This window comes from Heptranchias perlo, chromosome 11 (assembly GCF_035084215.1).
Source record: "Heptranchias perlo isolate sHepPer1 chromosome 11, sHepPer1.hap1, whole genome shotgun sequence".
Classification (NCBI taxonomy): Eukaryota; Metazoa; Chordata; class Chondrichthyes; order Hexanchiformes; family Hexanchidae; genus Heptranchias; species Heptranchias perlo.
In genome coordinates this window covers 52,191,601-52,218,476 of record NC_090335.1, presented here as the reverse complement: position 1 = coordinate 52,218,476, position 26,876 = coordinate 52,191,601, and the positions used below count along the sequence as shown (strand labels likewise).

The 26,876-nt window shown below is 44.7% G+C and overlaps 1 protein-coding gene and 1 non-coding gene across 2 annotated transcripts in view; both read left to right on the top strand.

Annotated features, from left to right (window-relative positions):
- Window positions 1-26,876, top strand: part of fstl1b (follistatin-like 1b) — a 587,712-nt gene that overhangs the window by 376,397 nt on the left and 184,439 nt on the right. The gene's annotated exons all lie outside the window — the stretch shown is intronic.
- Window positions 15,982-16,147, top strand: LOC137327551 (U1 spliceosomal RNA). The gene has a single exon (XR_010964494.1). It is a non-coding gene; the product is annotated as a U1 spliceosomal RNA (small nuclear RNA).

The window sequence follows — 26,876 nt, the reverse complement described above, 5'->3', positions numbered from 1 at the left end:
GTTACATGGGGTTATGATATACCGGCTATAACTGAGAACTGGATTAAACATGGGCAGGAATGGAAACTAAACATTCCTGGCTACAATTTTTCAAGAGGGATAGGGAAGGAAAAAAGAAAGGAGGGGGTTGGCAGTATTGATCAAGGATAATATTACAGTTCTACACAGGGACTATATTATTAGAGGGAACTAAGACTGAATCTATTTGGTTAGATGTAAGGAATCTTACAACACCAGGTTATAGTCCAACAGTTTTATTTGAAAATCACAAGCTTTCGGAGGCTTTCTCCTTCGTCAGGTGAGTGTGGAATTCCTTGAAGGTTACCGCATATATAGTCAGAGAACAATGCCTGGTAATTACAGATAATCTTTCCAACTGCCCGTTGTCAAGGCAATCAGACAGAGAGACAGTAAATACAGGACTACTGAATATACAAACGGTCCGAACCCAAAGACACAGAGAGAGAGAGAGAGAGAGAAAAACATCCGAAAGGAAGAGAAAGAGAGAGAATGACCAGTTGTATTAAAAACAGATAACTCTTTTTTCGCTGGTGGGGTTACGTGTAGCGTGACATGAACCCAAGATCCCGGTTGAGGCCGTCCTCATGGGTGCGGAATTTGGCTATCAATTTCTGCTCGACAATTTTGCGTTGTTGGTTAGAGTTAAGGAACAAAAAAGGAGCTGTTATATTGCTGGGTATTTACCACTGACCCCCAAATAGTGAGAAGGAGATAGAGGAGCAAATCTGTAGGCAAATTTCAGAGAAATGTAAAAATAATACAGCAGTAATAGTAGGGGACTTCAATTACCCTAATATAGACTGGGAGAAAGAAGTGTAAAGGGCAAGGAGGGTGAAGAATTCCTAAAATGTGCACAGGAGAACTTTCTTAATCAATATATTTCTAGCCCAACAAGGAGGAAGCAGTGCTGGATCTAGTCCTGGGGAATGAAGTTGGGCAAGTGGCGTATGTTTCAGTGGGAGAACATCTGGGTAATAGTGATCATAATATAATTAGGTTTAAAGTAGTTATGGAAAGGGACAAAGAAAAATCAATTATGTAAATGCCCAGCGGGAAGAGAGCTGATTTCAGTGATTTGAAAAGGGATCTAGCACAGGTGGACTGGAAACAAAGATTAGCCAAGAAAACCATAAATGAGAGATGGCAGGTCTTCAAGGCGGAGATAGTTGGGGTACAAACCAAGCATATTCCTATAAGGAGGAAAGAAGGCATCCAAAGCTAGAGCTCCATGGATGATAAAAAAAATACAGAAAAAGGAGGTTTATGACTAACTTGATTACATTTTTTGAGGAGGTATAAAGGAGGTCAATGAGGGTAGCACATTTGATGTAGTCTACATGGATTTTAGCAAGGCTTTTGACAGGGCAGACTGGTCAAAAAAGTACAAGCCCATGGGATCCAAGGGAGAGTGGCAAGTTGGATCCAAAATTGGCTCAGTGGCAGGAAGCAAAGGGTAATGGTCGACGGGTGTTTTTGTGACTGGAAGGCTGTTTCCAGTGGGGTTCCACAGAACTCAGTACTAGGTCCCTTGCTTTTTGTGATATATATTAATGATTTGGACTTAAATGTAGGGGACATGATTAAGAAGTTTGCAGATGATACAAAAATTGACCATGTGGTTGATAGTGAGGAGGGAAAGCTGTAGACTGCAGGAAGATATCAATGGTGAGCAGAAAAGTGGCAAATGGAATTCAATCCGGAGAAGTGTGAGGTAATGCATTTGGGGAGGGCAAACAAGGCAAGGGAGTACACAATAAATGGGAGGATACTGAAAGGAGTAGAGGAAATGAGGGACCTTGTCCACAGATCCCTGTAGGTAGCAGGACAGGTAGATAAGATGGTTAAGAAGGCATATGGAATACTATCCTTTATTAGCTGAGGCATAGAATATAAGAGCTGGGAGGTTATGCTGGAACCGTATAAAACATTGGTTAGGCCACAGCTTGAGTACTGTATACAGTCTGGTCACCAACTTACAGGAAGGATGCAATTGCACTAGAGAGGGTACAGAGGAGATTTACGAGGATATTGCCAGGACTGGAGAATTTTAGCTATGAGGAAAGATTGGATAGGCTGGGGTTGTACTCTTTGGAACAGAGAAGGCTGAGGGGTGATTTAATTGAGGTGTACAAAATTATGAGGGGCCTAGATAGAGTGGATAGGAAGGACCTATTTCCCTTAGCAGAGAGGTCAATAACCAGGAGTCACAGATTTAAAGTGATTGGTAGAAGGATTAGAGGGGAGCTGAGGAAAAATGTTTTCACCCAGAGGGTGGTGAGGGTCTGGAACTCGCTGCCTGAAAGGGTGGTAGAGGCAGAAACCCTCATCACATTTAAAAAGTACTTGGATGTGCACCTGAAGTGCCATGACCTAGATAAAAAAAATACAGAAAAAGGAGGTTTATGACTAACTTGATTACATTTTTTGAGGAGGTAAAAAGGAGGTCAATGAGGGTAGCACATTTGATGTAGTCTACATGGATTTTAGCAAGGCTGGAAAGTGGGATTAGGCTGGGTGGCTGATTTTCGGCCGGCGCATACACGATGGGCCGAATGGCCTCCTTCTGTGCCATAAATTTTCTATGATTCTATGACAAATGTCACTTACAGAATACAGTAGAAAACCAGGCAGAATACATATATTGTAGAGGGTAATTGACAAAGGATATAAGACGGGCAAACAGAGAATATGAGAAAAGATTAGCGGGTAACATAAAAAGGAACCCAAAAATATTTTATGAACATATATAAGTAAAAGGATAGTTAAAGGAATGGTGGGGCCGATTAGGGACAAGGAAGGAAATCTTCTTGTAGAGAGGCAGAGGGCACGACTGAAGTACTGAATGAGCACTTTGCACCTGTCTTCACAAAAGAAGAGGATGAAGTTAATGTCACAGTCGAGGAGGACGGAGTAGAGAGATTGGATAGGATAAAAATAAATAGAAAAAAAGGTGCTAAATAGGTTGGCACCACTCAAAATTAACCATTCCCCCCGTCCAGATAGGATGCATCCTAGGTTCCAAGGTTGCTGAGGGAAGCAAGGGTGGAGATAGCAGAAGCTGTGGCCACAATCTTTCAATCCTCCTTAGAAATGGGAGTGGTGCCAGAGGACCGGATGATTGCAAATGTTACACCCCTATTCAACAAGGGGAGAGGGATAAAACTGGTAACACAGGCCAGTTAGTCCAATGTCAGTGGTGGGAAAACCACTAGAGATCATTGTCATGGACAAAATCAATTCTCACTTGGAGAAGCATGGATTAATAAGGGACAACCAGTACAGATTCGTTAAAGGCAAGTCATGAGTTCAAATCCCGCCACGGCAGCTGGGGAATTTAAATTCAATTAATTAAATTCAATTAATTAAATTCAATTAATTAAATAAAAAATCTGGAATTAAAATATTAGTATCAGTAATGCAGTAATGGTGGCCATGAAACTACCGGATTGTCGTAAAAACCCATCTGGTTCATTAATGTCCTTTAGGGAAGGAAACCTGCCGTCCTTACCCGGTCTGGCCTATATGTGACTCCAGACCCACAGCAATGTGGTTGATTCTTAATTGCCCACTGAAATGGCCTAGCAAGCCACTCAGTTGTAAAATCTCGCTAAAAAAAGTCATAATAAGAATAAAACCGGACGGACCACCCGGCATCAGACCACTGGGCACCGGACACGACAACGGCAAACCACGCCCAGTCGACCTGCAAAGTCCTCCTTGCTAACATCTGGGGACTTGTGCCAAAATTGGGAGAGCTGTCCCACAGACTAGTCAAGCAACAGCCTGACACAGCCATACTCACAGAATCATACCTTTCAGCCAACATCCCAGACTCTTCCATCACCATCCCTGGGTATGTCCTGTCCCACCGGCAGGGCAGACCGACCAGAGGTGGCGGTACAGTGATATACAGTCAGGAGGGAGTGGCCCTGGGAGTCCTCAACATTGACTCTGGACCCCATGAAATCTCATGGCATCAGGTCAAACATGGGCAAGGAAACCTCCTGCTGATTTCCACCGACCGTCCTCCCTCAGCTGATGAATCAGTCCTCCTCCATGTTGAACACCACTTGGAGGAAGCACTGAGGGTAGCTAGGGCACAAAATGCACTCTGGGTGGGGGACTTCAATGTCGATCAACAAGAGTGGCTCGGTAGCACCACTACTGACCGAGCTGGCCGAGTCCTGAAGGACATTGCTGCTAGACTGGGCCTGCGGCAGGTGGTGAGCGAACCAACACGAGGGAAAAACTTACTTGACCTCGTCCTCACCAATCTACCTGTCGCAAAAGCATCTGTCCATGACAGTAATGGTAGGAGTGACCACCGCACAGTCCTCATCGAGACAAAGTCCCGTCTTTGCACTGAGGACACCATTCAACGTGTTGTGTGGCACTACCACCGTGCTAAATGGGATAGGTTCAGAACAGATCTAGCAGCTCAAAACTGGGCATCCATGAGGCGCTGTGGGCCATCAGCAGCAGCAGAATTGTATTCCAGCACCATCTGTAACCTCATGGCCCAGCATATTCCTCACTCAACCATTACCAACAAGCCAAGGGATCAACCCTGGTTCAATGAGGAGTGTAGAAGAGCATGCCAGGAGCAGCACCAGGCGTACCTAAAAATGAGGCCAACCTGGTGAAGCGACAACTCAGGACTACATGCATGTTAAACAGCGGAAGCAACATGCTATAGACAGAGCTAAGCGATTCCACAACCAACGGATCAGATCAAAGCTCTGCAGTCCTGCCACATCCAGTCGTGAATGGTGGTGGACAATTAAACAACTAACGGGAGGAGGATGCTCAGCAAACATCCCCATCCTCAATGATGGCAGAGTCCAGCACGTGAGTGCAAAGACAAGGCTGAAGCGTTTGCAACCATCTTCAGCCAGAAGTGTCGAGTAGATGATCCATCTCGGCCACCTCCCGATATCCCCACCATCACAGAAGCCAGTCTTCAGCCAATTCGATTCACTCCACGTGATATCAAGAAACGGCTGAGTGCATTGGATACAGCACAGGCTATGGGCCCCGACAACATCCCAGCTGTAGTGCTGAAGACTTGTGCTCCAGAACTAGCTGCGCCTCTAGCCAAGCTATTCCAGTACAGCTACAACACTGGCATCTACCCGACAATGTGGAAAATTGCCCAGGTATGTCCTGTCCACAAAAAGCAGGACAAATCCAATCCGGCCAATTACCGCCCCATCAGTCTGCTCTCAATCATCAGCAAAGTGATGGAAGGTGTCGTCAACAGTGCTATCAAGCGGCACTTACTCACCAATAACCTGCTCACCGATGCTCAGTTTGGGTTCTGCCAGGACCACTCGGCTCCAGACCTCATTACAGCCTTGGTCCAAACATGGACAAAAAAGCTGAATTCCAGAGGTGAGGTGAGAGTGACTGCCCTTGACATCAAGGCAGCATTTGACCGAGTGTGGCACCAACGAGCACTAGTAAAATTGAAGTCAATGGGAATCAGGGGGAAAACTCTCCAATGGCTGGAGTCATACCTAGCACAAAGGAAGATGGTAGTGGTTGTTGGAGGCCAATCATCTCAGCCCCAGGGCTTTGCTGCAGGAGTTCCTCAGGGCAGTGTCATAGGCCCAACCACCTTCAGCTGCTTCATCAATGACCTTCCCTCCATCATAAGGTCAGAAATGGGGATGTTCGCTGATGATTGCACGGTGTTCAGTTCCATTCGCAACCCCTCAAATAATGAAGCAGTCCGAGCCCACATGCAGCAAGACCTGGACAACATCCAGGCTTGGGCTCATAAGTGGCAAGTAACATTCGCGGCAGACAAGTGCCAGGCAATGACCATCTCCAACAAGAGAGAGTCTAACCACTTCCCCTTGACATTCAACGGCATTACCATCGCCAAATCCCCCACCATCAACATCCTGGGGGTCACCATTGACGAGAAACTTAACTGGACCAGCCATATAAATACTGTGGCTACAAGAGCAGGTCAGAGGCTGGGTATTCTGCGGCGAGTGACTCACCTCCTGACTCCCCAAAGCCTTTCCACCATCTACAAGGCACAAGTCAGGAGTGTGATGGAATACTCTCCACTTGCTTGGATGAGTGCAGCTCCAACAACACTCAAGAAGCTTGACACCATCCAAGACAAAGCAGCCCGCTTGATTGGCACCCCATCCACCACCCTAAACATTCACTCCCTTCACCACCGGCGCACAGTGGCTGCAGTGTGCACCATCCACAGGATGCACTGCAGCAACTCGCTAAGGCTTCTTCGACAGCTCCTCCCAAACCTGCGACCTCTACCACCTAGAAGGACAAAAGCAGCAGGCACATGGGAACAACACCACCTGCACATTCCCCTCCAAGTCACACACCATCCCAACTTGGAAATATATCGCCGTTCCTTCATCATCACTGGGTCAAAATCCTGGAACTCCCTTCCTAACAGCACTGTGGGAGAACCGTCACCACACGGACTGCAGCGGTTCAAGAAGGCGGCTCACCACCACCTTCTCAAGGGCAATTATGGATGGGCAATAAATGCCGGCCTTGCCAACGACGCCCACATCCCATGAACGAATAAAAAAAAACTAATCTGATTGAATTCTTTGATGAAGTCTCAGAGAGGATTGATACAGTAGATATTGTATATATGGACTTTAAAAAGGCATTTGACAAACAGACTTATTTGGAAAATAGAAGTACATGGGATTAAAGGAACGATGATAACTTGGGTACATATTTGCCTAAGGGATAGGAAGTGGAAAGTAATGGTGAACGGAAGTTTTTCTGACTGGAGAGAAGTATGCATTGGGGTCCCCCAGGGGTCGGTATTAGGACCATTGCTTTGCTTGTCTTATATATATGATCTGGACTTGGGTGTAGGGAGTACAATTTCGAAAACCTGGCAGCATAGTAAATAGTGAGAAGGATAGTAGCAGACTTCAGGAGGACATAAGAATATAAGAAAAAGGAGCAGGAGTAGGCCATAAGGCCCCTCAAGCCTGCTCCGCCATTCAACAAGATCATGGCCTCATGGCTGATCTTCGACCTCAACTCCACTTTCCAGCCTGATCCCCATATCCCTTGACTCCCCTAGAGTCCAAAAATCTATCCATCTCAGCATCCACAGCCCTCTGGGGTAGAGAATTCCAAAGATTCATAACTCTCTGAATGAAGAAATTCCTCCTCATCTCAGTCTTAAATGGCCGACCCCTTATCCTGAGACTATGTCCCCTAGTTCTAGACTCTAGCCAGGGAAAACATCCTCTCAGCATCTACCCTGTCAAGCCCCCTCAGAATTTTAAATGTTTCAATGAGATCACCTCTCATTCTTCTAAACTCCAGAGAATATTATGCTCAAGCTCTCCTCATAGGACAATCCAATCAATCTAGTGAACCTTCGTTGCACCGCCTCTAGGGCAAGTATATCCTTCCTTTGATAAGGAGACCAAAACTGCACACAGTACTCCAGGTGGGGTCTCACCAAAGCCCCGTACAATTGTCGCAAGACTTCCTTACTCTTTTACTCCAACCCTCTTGCAATAAAGGCCAACATGCCATTTGCCTTCCTAATTGCTTGCTGTACCTGCATACTAACTTTTTGTGTTTCTTGTACGAGGATACGCAATTCTCTCTGAACACCAACATTTAATAGTTTCTCACCATTTAAAAAATATTGTTTTCCTATTCTTCCTACCAAAGTGAATAACCTCACATTTCCCCACATGATACTCCATCTGCCAGCTTCTTGCCCACTCATTTAACCTGTCTATATCCCTTTGCAGACTCTTTGTGTATAGACAGACTGGTGAAATGGGCAGACACATGGCAGATGCAATTTAATGTGGATAAGTGTGAAGTGACGCACTTTGGGAGAACATAAGAACATAAGAAATAGGAGCAGGAGTAGGCCAATCGGCCCCTCGAGCCTGCTCCGCCATTCAATAAGATCATGGCTGATCTGATCCTAACCTCAAATCTAAATTCATGTCCAATTTCCTGCCCGCTCCCCATAACCCTTAATTCCCTTTACTTCTAGGAAACTGTCGATTTCCGTTTTAAATTTATTTAATGATGTAGCTTCCACAGCTTCCTGGAGCAGCAAATTCCACAGACCTACTACCCTCTGAGTGAAGAAGTTTCTCCTCATCTCAGTTTTGAAAGAGCAGCCCCTTATTCTAAGATTATGCCCCCTAGTTCTAGTTTCACCCATCCTTGGGAACATCCTTACCGCATCCACCCGATCAAGCCCCTTCACAATCTTATATGTTTCAATAAGATCGCCTCTCATTCTTCTGAACTCCAATGAGTAGAGTCCCAATCTACTCAACCTCTCCTCATATGTCCGCCCCCTCATCCCCGGGAGGAACAACATGGGGAAGTAGTATAATCTAAATGGTACTATTTTGAAAGGCGTGCAAGAGCAGAGGGACCTGGGGGTACATATTCACAAATCTTTGAAGTTGGCAGGGCAAGTAGATAAGGCAGTTAAGAAAGCGAATGGCATACTTGACCTTATAAATAGGGGCATTGAGAATAAAAACAAGGAAGTCATGCTAAACCTTCACAAATCGCTGGTTAGACCTCAGCTGGAGTATTGTGCACAATTCTGGGCACCAAACTTTAGGAAGGATGTCAAGACCTTTGAGAGGGTACAGAGGAGGCTTACTAGGATGATACCAGTGATGAGGGACTTCAGTTATGTGAAGAGATTGGAGAAGCTAGGATTGTTCTCCTTAGAGCGGAGAAGGTTAAAGGGTGAATTAATAGAGGTATTCAAAATAATGAGGGGTTTTGATAGAGCAAATAGGGAGAAACTGCTTCTTCTGGCAAGTGGGTCAGTAACCAGAGGTCATAGATTTAAAATAATTGGCAAGAGAACTAGGGGGAAACAAGGAGACATTTTTTCACACAGTGGGTTGTTAAGATCTGGAATGCACTACCTGAAAGGATGGTAGACGCAGATTCCATAGGAACTTCCAAAAGGCAATTGGACATGTACTTGGAGAGGACTAATTTGCAGCGCTATGGGGAAAAAGCTGGGGTGTGGGACTAAATTGGACAGCTCTTCCAAAGAGCTGACACAGGCACGATGGGCTGAATGGCCTCCTTCTGTGCTGTAAGATTCTATGATTCTATGTTGATAAGTTTGAGGTAATACATTTTGAGAGGTAAATCAAAGAAGGAAAGACATTGAAGGGCATGGATTAACAGAAACACCTGGGATTCAAATGCATAATTCTCTGAAAGTACGAGTGCAGGTAGCTAAAGCCATAAAAAAAGGACAACAGCATTTTAGGTTTTATAAATAGGGGCATAGAGTGCAAGAGCCAAGAAGTAATGTTAATTTTGCACAAAACGCTGGTTATATCACCGTTAGTGTACTGTATGTAGTTTTGGGCTCTCTAATGTAGAAAGTACATTAAAGCCATAGAGGACGTACAGTGTAGATTCACCAGGATGATGCCAAGGATAGGAAACTATAGTTACGGGGAGATACCCGAGATGCTGGCACTATTTCCATTGGAGCAGAGAAGATAAAGAAATTTAATAGAGTGAATGGGGAAAGTATTTCCTGTGGTTAGGCAGTCAGTGTTCAGGGGTCACCAATTTAAAAATGTCTCTAAGAAAGTGAGAAGAGAGGTTCGGAAAATGTATTTTTATGCGGGGGGTTGTTGGAGCATGGAGTGCTTTGCCACAGCAAATGGCTCTCCTCACTTTCTTAGAGACATTTTTAAATTGGTGACCCCTGAACACTGACTGCCTAACCACAGGAAATGGCTGAGGCAAAGACCATTGCATCTTTTAACAGAAAATTGGATAAATATTTGAAGCAAAGGAAGATATAGGACAAGGAAGGGAGAGTTGACCAGTGGCAATAATTTTCGATTGCTCTAGCAAAGAGCTCACACAGACATGATGGGCTGATTGGCCTCCCTTTATGCTGTAACCTTTTATCTTCTATGGTTGTATGTATACTCATATCTTAGCAGGGTGCCTATTCAAGCTGTAGTTTCCAATTGAAAGCCTTGCCACACTAATATCTTCCAAGGGCTTTACATAACAACTGAAGGCAGTGGTGACCTTGCAGAGCTGTCCCAAAGTGCAATTTGACTAAAGGTGTTCTTGCTGCAGATGGCAAAGCTTTGCAACAGTCTCCCTGCTGACCCAGAGCAAGCCGAAGCAGTTGTGCCAAGTTCTGCACAAAGCAGCTTATGGGGCCAGTATGGCATGGGAGCTCTGCTAAGTATATCTTTCACAATTTTGCAAAAATGAGGATTTCAGAATGGATGTTAAAAAAACTGTTATGATTGCACAGGGTGTTTTTTTGATAAAATATATCTTGGGCAGGATTTTCTGCTGAAGTTACACTCCCCAGGATAACTGGAAGAGATATATTCTGGGGGTAGCTTTCCCCTGTCACTTTCAGGACTTTCTACTGGAAGTGACAGAGTCATAGAATATATCATCTGCCCAATTTTCCATCATTTGTGCCTTATCAATGTGGGTGCTGGTAATGTTTGTGCATTGAAAGAGTTTTCAGGGAATTGAATCGATTGCAATTCTCCAGCCCAGCAAAATTTAAATTAGAAGAACAAAATTAAACTGTCCTTCTCAGGTGCCCTGCAGACAGCCATTGATACACTGCGGCCTGTCACAGCCATTTCCCATTTCCTCTCAGGTGGACTCCTCAACAGCAGAAAATTCCAGCCTGTGTGCTTCATAGTATAATGGTCCCATTGTTATAAAACAGGGTATCCCCTAATTTAACAAAAGCAGCGCCATGGAGACCTGCTGATTTTTTAATATAAATACTTTAGGGCTGATTCTCTGCTCTTGCACACCCAGTGCATCCTGCTCTTCCCTGTGGATCTACCCAGCATAACAAATAATAGAAAATCAAGTCTTCTCCAGAATGTATCCTTTAGAAATCATCAAATCAAGTTAGAATTAGAAAAAATATTGCTGAAATGAAAATGCAGTTCAAATGTTTTTATTCATAAACCTCCAATATAATATAAACAAGATTTTTGCTCACTGTTAGCTGACAATGGGCCAATTTTATGAATCTGCACGCCTAATGGGGAGCCCTGCCAGTTGGGAGCGCACTGCCAATGATTTTTTAACCATTCATTTAATGGTGGAGAATGTGCGCCCAAATTCCTGGTAGATGGGACTCCTCCTGGACTCGTAAAATTGCCTCTTTAAAGCTGCCACAAACTCAACTTGTGGCAAACTTGCAGCAAATCTCAAAGGCCGTGCTGAGTCTTAGGGTTCAAACAACCTTCCCTAAGTTTTCAATCTACTTTCCTCGAGTGTGTGCAGCCTCTAAATCTTGTCCTTATTTTCAGAACGCATGTTAAAGTCCTACCAGTAATACTGGTACACAAGCCATCAAATAAGTCAATGGAAATGAAAATCAAGCGAGGTGTATAACAGACATTCAATCTGATATCGCCCCATTTACAATATCACCAAAAGTTTAAATGACCTCCTACGTATTTACTTAGATCCTACGTGCTTGGCTCCAAATAAGGAAGTAGTTTATTGGTATCAGGAAGAAGGTTGTGGGGAAGGGACACTGAGCATAGAGATGGGGGGGCAAGGGGCAGGAGATGGGACAATGGGCTTTGGGGCACTGCTGCCGGACAGGCGGCCTTCCCTTCAGCAACCATTCTAAATGTGCTCGCTGCCTGCATTGGGGCATACTGAGTGCCTTGGCCTCAGGTTTCTGCACCCAATTTTATGGGGAGTGGGCATTCACTATCATATCATCAGCCCCATCAAGTCTGAATGGTCTCTTTCTCTGATCACAACAATCTACACATGATTGGCTTTGTGATTAGTTGTTTAATGATATGCAGTAGTTGTAATTGGCCCAGACTGACACTGTGAAGAAGCAAGGTATCCACTAGAGTCCAAGATTAATCTTCAAGGAACAGGAGTACTAGGGGCAGTAGTGAATAAAGATTGCTGTTGCTGGCCTCTAAGTTATGGGCACAAGTAACAAATCATGTTTGACTTTAGCCATCAGGGTCAATGTTACCTTGGCAACAGGACTGCTCTGCAGTCATTTTGCCTCAGTCAAATACACCCCACAGTCTTTGTTAGTTTATTTATTTCATTGTTTTATTTTCCATCCTTCTTGTTACTTAAGCTCCTGAGCTTTAGCTGAAACTGCTAAGGGACTGAGTGGTTTCCATATCTATCAAGAATTCCATCCTTCAACTTGCTATGTAAAGAACACAAATTCTAAATTAGACAAGATTCTATTCCTGTATTATCTTCTGATTGTTTGTGTTTATTCGGAAGTCATGGACATTGGAATTTTCCAATGTTTGTTCTTGTACAGCATCAAGATTTCCAAGGAAGGGAAATATCGGTGACAGATCTAATACTAAAATATTGATTGAGATATATAAAAGAATTATGTAGCTCATTACTTTGTATGATTTTATGTCAAACGTCAATCACTCATCAATCACAGGGTTGCTTCCAGTCCCCTTCTACCTCAAGTGTTGGCGATTGTTATTGGAATTATAGTCCTTACATCCCAATGGAATAGTTGTCACCTGTACACTTGTACACTTGTTCACTATTAACTAATATTTTAACTTGAGTGACAGGAGAATATCCTTATACATTAGCCATGAATCCTTAGCGATATATTGGCAACAAATATCAATGTATTTTATTGAGTACTTATTAACCTTCCATCTGCCTTCCTGGGTCTTCCCTAAACCATAGCCAAGTCAGCGTTCTGCAGCAAAGAACCCACAGATATCACATGGATAGAACCATGTGGAGATCTGAAATAGGAAAATATGCACTGAAACAAAGTTACAATTTTTTTCTGCTCTCCCAGTCTAATCTTATATACAAGTTCTGGGTACTCTGTGTCACGGCTGCAGGAATTGTTTCAGAATTATATTAAAAGGAAGAACAAAGAATAGTTATGGATTCTGGAAAAAAAATGATATCTGGCAGCATGATGACTCATGACAACACATGCTCTTGACGTTATTTGATGATTCATTGCCCTTGCACTTTTTCTATTTCTCCCTTTTATTTTTCTCTTGCAAGTTATTTATCTCCAAATGTACCTTTTACCTAACAGTCTAGGCCGTGGATTACTCAATGACTACTGTCAACGGAGCACCACAGTAACTGAGCAGGAAACATAATTTGAGTGGGGTGAATTACACAATGCAAATTTTTTCCTTCATCCATGATGGAGCACTTTGTTTGCATGTAGTGATGGAGAAATTGGTCCTCGTTGTGCAAAAGGGAACAATTTCTGGGAGCGAATTCTCATGCCCGATTCCCCCTGAAAGTGCAGTGGCTACCAATTTGGCCTATCTCAATAGAAAGGGATTCCACTCCCTGAATGTCCAGCTTGCTTGCGGCCACAGGCAGCGCATGGATTTGGAGGTAACCAATTCCATTGAAGGTAACATGGGTTGGTAATCAAGTACAGTTCAATGAACACATTGTGCATAATTACAGTTCATGACGCTCTGGGGTGTCTCATTGCATTATACTCAATACAGATTATTGATTACAGATTCATTACAGGTACATTACAGCAATTTGAATTTTACATTCTGTCCGGGGGGGGTAGTGGGGGGGGTTTCCCTGATTGCAGCCCCTCGGTATACAATGGCAGGAAGGCTCTAAACGGTTGCCTTTCCCCACAGAGCCTTTGCGGCGGCCACACCTAGCTTCAGTGCGTCCCTGAGCACGTAGTCCTGGACCTTGGAATGTGCCAGTCTGCAACACTCGGTCGAGAACAGCTCCGTGCACTGGAAGACCAGCAGGTTTCGGGCAGACTAAAGGGCGTCTTTCACCGAGTTAATGGTCTTCCAGCAGCAGTTGATGTCTGTCTCGGTGTGCGTCCCCGTGAACAGCCCGTAGAGCACAGAGTCCTGTGTTATGGAGCTGTTCGGGACGAACCTGGACAGATACCACTGCATCTCTCTCCAAACCTTCTTTGCAAAGGCGCATTCCAGAAGGAGATGGGTGACGGTTTCGTCTGCACTGCAGCCTCCTCGGGGACAATGTGCGGTGGCGCTGAGAGTCCGGGAGTGCATGAAGGATCTGATGGGAAGGGCCCTTCTCACCACCAGCCAAGCTATGTCTTGGTGCTTGTTTGAAAGTTCTGGCGATGAGGCGTTCTGCCAAATGACATTGACATTGACAGTCTGCTCGGGGAACCAACTGACAGGATCCCTCATCTCCTTTTCCCGCAGGGTCTCGAGGACGTTACGTGCGGACCACTTACTGATCGCCTTGTGGTTGAAAGTGTTTTTTTGCATAAACTTTTCGACGAGGGACAGGTGGGGCAGAACAGTCCGTGGCAGCATGGCCAGGCCCATCCTTTGCAACACCAGGGATAGGTAGAACCTCAGCACGTAGTGACATTTTGCATTTTCGTACCAAGGGTCCACGCAAAGCTTGATGCAGCCGCACACAAAAGTGGCCATCAGGATGAGGGCCACGTTGACCATGCCTCTCCCCCCTTTCTCCAGAGATTTGTACATCATGTCCCTGCGGACACGGTCCATTATTGATCTCCAGATAAAGCGGAAGATGGCTCGGGTGACCTTCATGGCGCAGGAGCGAGGTATGGGCCAGACCTGTGCCAAGTACAGCAACACCGAGAGCACCTCGCACCTGATGACCAGGTTTTTGCCCACGATCAAGAGGGATCGTCGATCCCACAGTCCCAGTTTCTGTCTCACCTTGGAGATACGCTCCTTCTATTTCTTGGTGCATGCCCCGGCCCCCCCGAACCAGATCCCCAGCACCTTCAGGTAATCCGACCTGATGGTGAAGGGGACAAAGGATCGGTCGGTCCAGTTCCCAAAGAACATGGCCTCACTCTTGGTGCGATTTACCCTGGCCCCTGAGACCAGTTCGAACAGGTCGCAGATGCTCATCAATCTGCGGACCGACAGCTGATCTGAGCAAAAGACGGCGACGTCGTCCATGTACAGGGAGGCCTTGACCAGAGTGCCTCCGCTGCCTGGGATCGTCACCCCTCTTATGCCCACATCCCTCCTGATGGACTCGGCAAAGGGTTCGATGCAGCACACGAAGAAGACGGAGGAGAGAGGACAGCCCTGCCTGACTCCAGATTTGATCGGGAAGCTTTCTGATTCCCACCCGTTGATTGAAACGGCGCAACTGATGTTTGTGTAGAGCAGTTGGATCCAATTGCGGATTCCCTCCCCAAACCCCATTTTGGAGAGCACGTCCATCATGTACGTGTGGGATATTCTGTCAAAGGCCTTCTCCTGGTCCAGGCTGATCAGGCAGGTATTCACCCCCCTGTCCTGTACGTAGGCGATCGTATCCCTGAGTAGCGCCAGGCTATCAGAGATCTTCCTGCCGGGCACCTCCGGGGCTTGACCCGATTGGCGATGACCTTGGACAGAATTTTGTAGTCCACGTTAAGTAGTGAGATGGGTCGCCAATTTTTGATTTCTTCCCTCTCCCCCTTCCGCTTGTAGATGAGGGTGATGATGCCTTTCCGCATGGAGTCTGACATGCTGCCTGCCAGAAGCATACTCCTGTACACTTCCAGCAGGTCTGGGCCTATCCAGTCCCTCAGAGCCGAGTACAACTCCACCGGTAAGCCGTCGCTTCCAGGGGTCCTACTCTTCTCAAAGGAACAGGTGGCCTTTGTCAGTTCGTCCAGAGTTAGCAGTTGATCCAGACTCTCCCGCTTGCTGTCGTCTAGAACCTCTGTGATAGACGACAAGAAGGAGTGGGAGGCCGCGCTGTCTGTGGGCTTCGCGTCATACAGTCCGGCATAAAAGGATTGCAGATCCTCATTATGTCAGGCTGCGAGGATGTGACCGAGCCCTCCTCTTCCTTCAGGCTGCTGATCACAGAGCTCTCTCTGTGCACCTTTTGGAAGAAGAAACGCGAGCATGATATGACAACTGTTATTGTATGTTTTTGCTACAAATTTTATGATAAAAGTATATTTTTTGGAAAAAAAAGGAGGTTCTCCCAGGACGAGGCTAGCCCATTGCACTTCGGGTGTGCTGACGCCTGCGATGTCCCCAAATGCGGGATACTCGACTGCAAAATTTGTGGTAGTGGGGGACTGCGTTCGCGCTCTCCCCTGGTTTATGACTAAAAACAGAAATAATGTGTGCTCTCAGAGCGGTGAGTTTTTAATGGAGTAACTTCCAAGCTCGAATCACTGTCTATCCGAGCGATCAGCGCGAAGGACTTGCTGGCTGATTAATAGTGTTTTCGTCGTTTTTCTGCAAAATGCTTAGTAACCCTTAGATATTAAAGCATTTCCAGGACTGGGTGCTGAGATGCAGCCACCACAAAAGCTCGATGGGGAAAGGATGCTCTCACCATCGTACGCCAAGGGACTGGAAACCAAAAAAAACTCCTCGTAATGAATGTGTAATGACTGTAATTGATGTAATGTAACTGTAATCTGTACTGATTGCAAGTGCAATGAGGCATCCTGGAGTGTCATGAACTGTATTTATCATGTATGACCTGTAGTTGTATTGTGATAGTTGCATTGTACTGTTTACATTTACAAATTTTATGAATAAAGTATATTTTGGAAATATATAAAAAAAAACATGGGTTGGTAATTGGTTGGGAGGTAGGAGACAGAGATTAAGGATAAAGGGTTCGTTCTCTGATTGGCGGGACATGACAAGTGATGTTTCCCAGGGATCTGAAATGTGTCCTCAGCTTTTCATCATATATATTAATGACTTGGATGAAGGAATAGAGAGTTGCATATTTATGGTGTTCCATTCTCCTGAACTAACATCGTTTGGATTGATGGACACAAAAAATTCACTGCAAAAATTATTTACAAAATCAAAGTGGAGGATAAATCCCAGCAGCCTCCTTTCGTAGCTATACTAAATTATAGTGGTTTTCTCTCTGCTTATGAATAACATAATTCTCTCACAAAGAAAGCAGAGGAGTGAGACAGAAACAAAACATTACATCATTAACCTCACTGACAAGAGAAGTTTCACTTATAAAAGATTTCTGACACAAGTTAAAAACACAGAATGGGAAAAGCAATTTCAAAGTAATTCAAAATGACCACATAAAATCTAGTGATACTACATTTGAAATAAAAGTTTCAATGGGATAGCACTTCTGGGTTTCATCTTTAAAATGCATAATTTAAGGAATACTGAAATTTTGAATTGTGCTATAACAGGAGCTTTGTTTTTGCTTAATTAAAAATTCCATGACACTCTAACAACCACTGCAGCAACGTTTCACTAGCTGTTAATGTCTAAAAATGTCACTTGTTGTAATTTCATGAAAAGAACCCACAATGTGTGGCAAAATCATGTTCCAGGTGCCACGTGGGTGATATAAGTAGGTGTAGTTCTGTTCAAAATGTTGTCAAGAGTTTGCAGGTCCCAGACTTCTGGCAACTTTATCTCTTTCAATCATTTTTCATTGAATAATTACCCTTTAGCAGATTTTCCTGATGGGGTGCATTGCAGGTGGATTTACAATCATAAGTCAAACCATTTTTAAGAATGCAGTCATGCTTCCAGTGCATTGTATTCTAATTAATGTCAAAACAAAATTTGAGCAACTGACTTTCCATTTTATGCAAAAATGGCACTCCATAAAATATATCACAAAATGCAGTCTGAACTCAAAGGTATTATTAGATCAATGTGAGAAAAATTGTTACTTAAACTTACAATACCTCATACAGTAAATTCCCCCTTCAGTGATTACTTAGTTCTTAATCACTAGCAGATGAATAACACTGTCAGAATGAAATTATTGATGTTCATTAATCAAAATTATTTTTTTGAATAATTTAATGTTTTCATCAAACATCTGACCTTGACTAGACTGAGTTGATCGTTCCCTGAAGTGGATTCATCTTGCAGAGACGAAATAACTCTACTTTCTTATATCCCATAACACTGGGATTCAAAGACCCTACAAAAATAGAACACAGGCAGTTGCAGAGAAGAAAGAAAGAGCTTGCAGTTATAAAACACCTTTCACAACTTCAGGATGACCCAAAGCAATTCACAGCCAATGAATTAATTTTAAGGGAGAACAAACTGAATTAAAACGCATTATCAATTGGACTTGCAACACAATTTACATATTGCCCTCGAGTTCTTTTCACAATACCAATGTAGTACTGTTGTTGCAGCATTTCTCCAGTTTATGTCACATAGAATCTGTATAATTTCACAAAATTGTTTCAGACTTGCTAAACTGATCATATATTATCAATACACCTTTTAAATGTGGCTTAGATCTGAATTGATTTCTCATTAGCTCCATTATTATGTTAGCATTTAACAGCACTCACTTTCACTTCTTTTACATCTATTTTGTGGCATTTCAATAATCCTCTTCAAAGTTTTTAATTTACTTCCTTATAGAACATCTGCCTCTCTTATTAGCTTCTTTGATTATCTTACTTGTGATTTGATTTTTTGTTTGATTTCTAAATTTTAAAGTTTATTTAATAATAAAAATGAAGCATTTTGATCAGTAATATATAATGGTATTGGCATCTTTCTTTCTGTCACAGTAGATATGGGGTTAAAAACCAAGTTCACTCAGAAAATGGCCCAGCTTGTTTTGATTCAATAGAGCTGATATCTCTCTACTTACTTCCCAGCTGCAAAGCAGAGGCGAAAGAGGAGGAGACCCATGATGCAAGGATGCTGCACTGGGACTTTTGGGTGTTCCTACAAGGGGCAGGCAGAGCGCTTGTGCCTACAACTGGTGCAACCTTTTAAATTATATGGAAATAAGGCAGGAGTGTCATCACAATGCCTCTTACTTCATTATCCTGGGTCTCCTTTTGGTGGAGGTCCAAATGGAGGTTCTCCCACTGAAAGTGGTCCCTAGGGCTGCACCCAGTTCCACTCAGACTGGATGATTTAAGAAGGTGCAGGCAGCAAGCAAACGGATGTTGGAAACAGGTAGGGTAATTTTTTCCTACAGGTGCAACAAAGGTTATTTGAAGTTAGAGGCCTTCTGGGCCTTCAGCCAATGGCCATTACTGCTGGTACAGGCCTCCTTCACTTTCAGGCGCAAGGCCCTGCAAAGGAGTGTTAGTGCAGCGGGGGAACATAAGGCTTATTAAAATGACCTTAATACGTGGGTGGAGGTCAGCTCCTGTTCAGGTTCATTCCCCCTGACGTTTCCAAGCAGGAGGGAAGGAGGAAAATTGGCCCCAATAGTTCCAGAATATAGATTAGCCTAGATTTTGCTCCCTTGGCATTATTACGACCAGAAGAACTATTGCTGTGTGTGACAAAACTGAACAATTTTGTTTTAAGATTTAGCATTTCAGGTACAGAAGAGATTAAAAATCATGCACATTCACAGAAATCATGTCCCAGCTTGACTTTATGCATCTCGGAGCAACTGGAGAGGGATGGAAAGGGAGGTGGAGGATCCAGTTGTTGTGGTCCATGTCGGCACCAATGACATAAGGAAGAACAAGGAGGAGCTCCTGCCAAGGGAACATCAGAAGCTAGGAACTAAATTAAAAAGCAGGACCTCATGGGTGGTAACCCGAGCCACGGGCTAATTGGCATAGAGATAGGCAGATCAGAAAGGTGAATGCATGGCTGAAAGAGTGTAGTGGGAAGGAGGGGTTCCATTTCATGGGACACTGGCACCAGTACTGGGACAGGAAAGAGCTGTACCACTGGGACGGGCTTCACCTGAACCGGAATGGGACCAGAGTCCTTGCGGAAATGATAAATAGGGCGCTGGATAAGGCTTTAAACTAGCAAGATTTGGGGAGGGATCTGGTATCAATAACAAAAGCCTAAAGATAAAAGAAACAAGAGATGAGCGTAAAGGACAGACCAGGGTAAGGAATAAAGATAACATAAACAGTTAAGGAACAAATAGAGTTAGTAAACAGAAGTATAAATGGATTGTTAAAAATGAAGTAAAAGGAACAACTATTAAAGACAAATTAAATTTCCTGTACAGCAGTGTACACAGCGTCCAAAATAAAATGGGGGAACTGGAGGCAATAATCCATAGTGAGGAACCAGAGTTAGTAGGAAAACTGAATCATGGCTACATAAAGAACAGGATTGGCAACTAAATATTGCAGGTTATAACATAATCAGAAAGGATAGGGAAGGAAGAAGTGGGAGGGTGCGGAGGAGTAGCTGTATTAATTAGAGATAACATAATGGCAGTGGAAAAAAGGGACATAACTAACATAAGGATAGAAACAGAATCCATATGGATTGAAATAAAAGATAAGGGATTGATCCTGCTAATAGGGGTATACTACAGGACACCTAATAGTGAAAAGGAGGTGGAGGAAGAAATATGTAAGCAAATATGTGAAATGAGTAGAGGACATAGAATAATAATCATGGCAGGCTTTATCTACACCAAAATAAACTGGCATGAAGAGGTAGGTAAAGGGGTACAGGGAATAGGATTTTTACAATGTGTGCAGGACTCCTTTCTTACCTAGTATGTAAAAAGATCAAAAAGAGAGGAAGTGCTGCTGGATCTAGTAATAGGAAATGAACCAGAACAGGCAAGAAAAGCAAACGTAGGGGAGCATCTAGGCAATAACGATCACAACATAATAAGGTTTAAGATGAAGATTGAGAAGGATATAAGTAAGACAAAGACCAAAGTAATAAACTAGAAAAAAAGCTGATTTTAAAGGGATGAGAATGGAACTAGGGAAAATAAACTGGATAAATTTATTGACAGACAAAGAACTAGAATAGCAATGGGAAACATTTAAAATGGTGATCAATAGAGTCCAGGAGAATCTATTCCACTAAAGAGCAAGAACAAACTAGCCAGTAATGATACACCATGGGTGAATAAAGAAATAAGGGCAAAACTAAAACTAAAGAAAAAGGCATGCACTAAGAACACAGACAACAAAGGCAAGGATAACAAAGGGGAATACGAAAAGGTTGGGAAAGAAGTCAAAAAGACAATTGGGAAGGCAAAGAGAAACTACAAAATTAAATTATCAAGGAGTATAAAAAGAAATAGTAGAATATTCTAGACACATAAATAACAAAAGAAAAATCAAGATAGGGATAGGGCCACTAAGGGATACACAAGATAAAATCACAGGTAATTACAGCAAAATGGCAGGAATATCAAAGAAATACTTTGCCAAAGTATTTACAAGGGAGACTAACATGGTGAGTATGACATTAGAAGAAGAGATCAAAAAAGATTTAGAGACATTTAATATAGAAAGGGGGAGATAATTGATAAACTAATCAAACTTAGAGAGGCTAAAACCCATGGTCCAGATGGATTGCATCCGTGCATATTAAAAGAAGTTAGGGAAGAGATAGCAGAGGCACTATTACATATACTTTGACAGGAAGAATAAAGAGGCCATAAACTACTTGGATAATAAGAGTCTAGATGGGATAGAGGAGCAAATCGATCTAGGGGTACAGATACGCAAACCACTAAAAGTAGCCACGCAGGTTAATAGAGGTCTTTAAGATAATGAAAGGGTTTGATAGGGTAGACATAGAGAAAATGGTTCCACTTGTGAAGGGGTCCAAAACTAGAGGTCATAAATATAAGATAGTCACTAATAAATCCAATAGGGAATTCAGGAGAAACTTCTTTACCCAGAAAGTGGTTAGAATGTGGAACTCGCTACTACAGGAGTAGTTGAGGCAACTAGCATAGATGCATTTAAGGAGAAGCTAGATAAACACATAAGGGAGAAAGAAATAGAATATGTTGATGGGGTTTGATGAGGAATGGGTGGGAAGGAGGCTCATGTGGAGTATAAACACCAGCATGGACCTGTTGGGCCAAATGGCCTATTTCTGTGCTGTACATTCTATGTAATTCTATGTAATTACATGTGATTGGTCGGTTTGATGTCTGAGCAGCTTCCTTGAGAGGGGAGCCAAGCCACTCAAATCAAACACAAAAACATACTGTGTGTTTTGTTCAGACATGGGGCTCGATTTTAGGATCGTGTTTCCGGCGGGTTCCCAGCGGGGTGGCCCCGAAAATCTCGATCTCCGGTCACGTGACCGGATCGCGACGAAATCCCGGCCACTTCCGGGTACCGCGCTGACGTGCGGGGCTGCGTGCGCAAGCCCCGCTGGTGGGAATCCCGCAGGCAATTAAAGCCAGCGGGGTTCCACTTGAGAGTACTTACCTTGCTCGTTGTGGTCAGTTAATGAGCTGAAGCAGCTGTCAAAAGAGGAAGTGTGGGATTTTCGGTTCAAGGCAGTGAGTTTCCCACACTGGGGGAAACAGTCTCCCTCCAACCAGGCGTGTTGCAGCCAGCAGCCTGTGGCAGGTGCCAAGGTGCGCTCCACGGGGGAGAGCCCTCACCCACGCAGGAGGCCACCGCGTCACATAGGGCAACCCCTGCCCCCCACCACCCCCCGCCAAGCCAGAGGACAGACCGACACGAAACCGCAGCCCCAGTCCGAGGAACCACACACCTACCCTGCACAACCCCTCAGACCAACACCTGCCAGTTGGGTGGTGTGTGGAGACCCTCGGAGGACGAAGAGCATGACCAGCACCAGCAGCCTCGCAGTCCACGCCGTCCGCCGCAGAGACGTGGATCCCCCCAACACGGTGTTGTTGCACGCCCACCTGCACAGCAGGAGGGAGGGCTACCGCAGAGAGAGACGCGTCGCAGAGGGCACTACCCTCGCCACAGGGTCCACAGACCGAGGCGCAGCTCCCCGGACCTCTCCGAGCAGCAGTGCACAGGGAGGCGCAGGTTCGCTCGACATGTAGTCGTGGAGATCTGCAGCCTCTTTCATGCCGAGCTGCTCCTGGCTGGCCCCAGCACCAACTGCTTACCTGTCGCTGGCAAAGTCACCACTGCCCTCCACACCTTCTCCTCCGCATCCTTCCAGGGTGCAGCCGGCTACACCGCCGATGTCTCTCAGTCGTCTGCGCGGACGAGCCCTGCAAATACACCTGCACCTACTCTGCAGTAACACGATGGGTGGCATCAGTGGTGGGTCCTCATAGTGATACCCAGGAGCGGGCATTATTGGACACAACGGACAGGATTCGCGGAGACATGGCAGTGGTGGTGTCAATATAATGTGTGCTGTTTGTTGCTCTGAAATTCAATATGGGTAACACCCATGACAAACCCTCAGACACCCTTGTGCACCCCCTTCATGCTGACGAGACGTTTGCCTTACGCTGCCTACTGCACATATGTGATGCATGCCCTGTGGCTGCAGCACAGGTGGTGGCAGGTTGAGTGAGGCTGGCCGTGAGGGAGATGCACGAGAGGGTGAGTATGGGATGGAGCAATGAGATTGTATGAGGAGTGGGTTGCGTGTTAGTGGCAGGGTGAGTACTGGCGAGGTGAGTAGGTGGAGGTAAGATGAGGATGGGGTGTGAGTGGGTATGAAGGGTGATGTGACAGAATAGTGTTGGCGGTGCCGAAGGAGATGTGGGGTGGGGGCAGTGTTGTGGCAGACGGAGTGTAGGGGAAAGACTTCGTGTTCTCACTGCGGCTGACCTACTGCGGTCATTGCAGCGCCTCCTGCAGTGTATGCAGGTGGGCGATATGTTGGTGGCGCAGGTGACCCCCTCTGCCACCTCGAGCCAGGCCTTCTTGGTGGCAGAGGCAGGCCGCTTCCTCCCGCCCGCCGGGGGGAAGATCTGTGTCCTCCCCCTCCTCCTCACCCCATCTGATGATACCTGGGGTGAGGCATCATTAAACTGGGAGCAGCCTTCCCCCTGGGCTGCTCCATGCTGCAATTTGTCCCATTGGTTGCAGCATCTGTCAGTGGAGGACTGCCCCTTTAACTAGAGAGCCTCCAGCTGACAGATCGTACTGCGCATGCGCAGCCCGACCGACGCGCAGGCCAGCGCCGTGGACCCCGGAGGAGCAGGTAATTGATTCCTATTAGTGGGTTGCCTGCTACGATCGTGTGGGCAACCCACTAATTTCGCCGAGCGTGTTGACCACGCTCCCGGAGGACCACCCGCTGGGAACCCGCAGGCCTGCTAAATTCGGGCCCATAGTGTTCAATTGGTAGATTTTTAAATCTAACCGTTATATAAATTCATGAAGCTCAGGTTACTGTTTTGGGGAAATTTATCAACCTACACTTTTCAAATCAATGAGTTTATGCTGGAGTCTTTGAAGAGAGGTTGCCTGACAGGAACCACTGAAGTGAATGAGAAAACCTAGATAGCTTCTGTAACATAGTTTTAGCACTAGAGTTGTTGGGATCGATTTTGAATTTTGGGCAACTGATCGACCGCCCATTCCAGCAGTGAAGAGGCCCTTGCTATTTTGAGGCCCTGGTCTCATTTAAATTTGGCAGGCAAGCTGCGGAACACCAAATAGGCCTCCCAAAGCAACTTGTTAGATTGAATCCTCAAGATCGGGCCAGGCCAGCCGCCAGCAAGGTAAGTTGCGGGGGTGGGGGGTCGCAATCGCAGAGGGTGAGGGTCCTCTTCGCTGCCAGAATGAGCAGCCGACCAGCGCCAGTCAGACACCCAAATGTCAAAATAGGCCCCACTGAGTTTGTGGCCATCTCTGCTTATCTTTATAACCTACAATCAAGTTCTTAACCAGATATTAATCTAACTTTTTAACTGTTCAATCAGCTACTTTTGCTGGATATCTGTTGTGCATATGTAAAAATCAAGTTCTAATCTGTAGTTTCACTTGAGATTTGTTAATTTTTTAATTGCCTCCTTCAGCTCAGTCCAGTTCCTTAATTTTCAATTCATTCCATGATTTTTAGACCTTTTTGAATTAGATCAATTGCTAAACATTTGTAGTAAACATGACATTTGCTGAAGAGGAATTGATTATATTGTGAAAGGCATGAAGGACAAAGGATTCAAGGACTTGTGAGGAGTCACTGTTTACTTTCTGTTTCAGAAAAAGAAGGATTGTGAAATCCATGTCAGTTTTTGTTTTTCTGTACACTTTGTAAGTAATTTTAGTTTGGGGGCTGAACTATGGGCAAAAAGATAAAAGTCAAATGTAAAATATAAAATGTTACAATTATGAGGGCTTTTTTTCAAATTTAATGCCTGATTTATGCCAAGCAGAAAATACAATTTAGGTGATTTTAGTCCGAATCTTCCACTCTGTTTATTTGGGCAGAAGCTATGTTGCACACATTGTCAAAAACTGCAATATCAGGTGGCAGGAGGATGCTGCCAGGCACCGAAGGAACGGTCCCCGGAACTCTCCCAATTTTTATTTCCATTAACCAGATTCTACTCTTTGCAATTCTCTTCCTAAACCACTCTTGCGCTCCATCTCTCTCTACCCTTCTTTAAAAATCCATCTGTTCAACTGAGCTTTTGCTCATCTCTACTAAAATCTCTCCTTTCCTGACTTGGCATTTGTTTTGCACATACCCGTCGATGAAGCTGCTTGGGAATCTTGTACCTGAAGAACTATGTTGCTAAAAATTTGCATATTTGCTCCAATATTCCTTTGTCCCCCCTCCCCCCCCCACCCCACCCCCGGCCTGGGCGTAAGACAGACCAAGCACACTGGAAGTCTCTCCAGCCCATCATGACCTAAAATTTGCTGTTGCAGGCCAGTAGCCTGGGTCTATTACAGGTGCAGGTTAAAAGTTTGCCCATTTGGCAAAACTTCAGAAATCCTAAGCTACATAAAGGGATTGTAATGAGTCTCCACCTCCTTTTCCTCTCCATAACGCCTGGGAAAGGAGCATAACCCAGCTGTTACAGAGAGGAGTATCAAGACCATTATGTTTCAGAAGCTTTTGTTATTTGTTTTAAAAAAAGATATAGGCCCCAAAATTCCTGGAGCTGGACAGGACATAAGTAACATTTATGCCTGATGGGGAGCCTGGAATATGGGCTAAATGTGCCAGAATTTCACCTTTTCTGGACCTACGAGAACCTTTAAATTTCGGTTCCAGGGCGGGGGGGAGCCAGGTATGGATCTTTCGCCTGTTTCCCTCGGGGTGTTGGGAGAGTTCCTGCGCCTCCCTGCGAAATTCTTCCCCTTATGCCCTTGAGAGGCCTCAGTGAAACCCAGTTGAGACATGCCATGTGTCCCTGTGAGGCCTTCTGAAGCCCCCAAACCTTTACTAGAGTAAGGTACTTGACCCTGCACCTATTACCTTTTCTAGTTAGAGTGGCACCAGTGACAGCTGAAGAGCTTTAAAAAAAATGTTTCTCCTTGACCCATTTGGGCCCCTGGAAGACTCCGCTTCACCTTAGAAGGGTGGTTGAACTCTGGCTAGGGCAGGTGCTGGTGATACACCTTTGGTGGCCTGCCTTGGCTGTGCAAATGACCCTTACCCTGAAATCTGAGATAGGGTTTCCGGCCTTGGATAAAACAGGCGGGGTCCCACTCTGCTGCACTTACACTGGCAGAGTAGAGCCCCCAGAATTTTCAGGTCATGTTTTCAGCCCATTGTAAAAGGAGAGATGTAGTGCATTCATCCTGACACTAGAGGGAGAACTTGCAGTGTTTCTGTAGAGTAAGGACCATGCTGCTTTGTAAGCACGCGTGTCAACCTAAAAACTTGGAAAAACTGACAAAACAGTTTCAAAAGAGCTGATACAGCCCTCAAAAAAGCTGACAACTCAAAAACAAAGTGTCCAAATGAAAAACAGCCCTGAATAAAGGGCCTTGACCATAACAACTGTTTCAAGGTGACTAAATAAATTAAATTGCTTTTTATGACATTGAATTTCAGGATTTTAATTAGTGTTTTGGGATCACATTCTGCAATTCAGCTTGCTGTTCTGTGAAAACTGAAATCTAATGGCCTCACAGATGCATTGCTACCAATTGTCCACTTTTGAAGTGAAGAGTCAGCTTTTCCAGTCCCCATTCACCC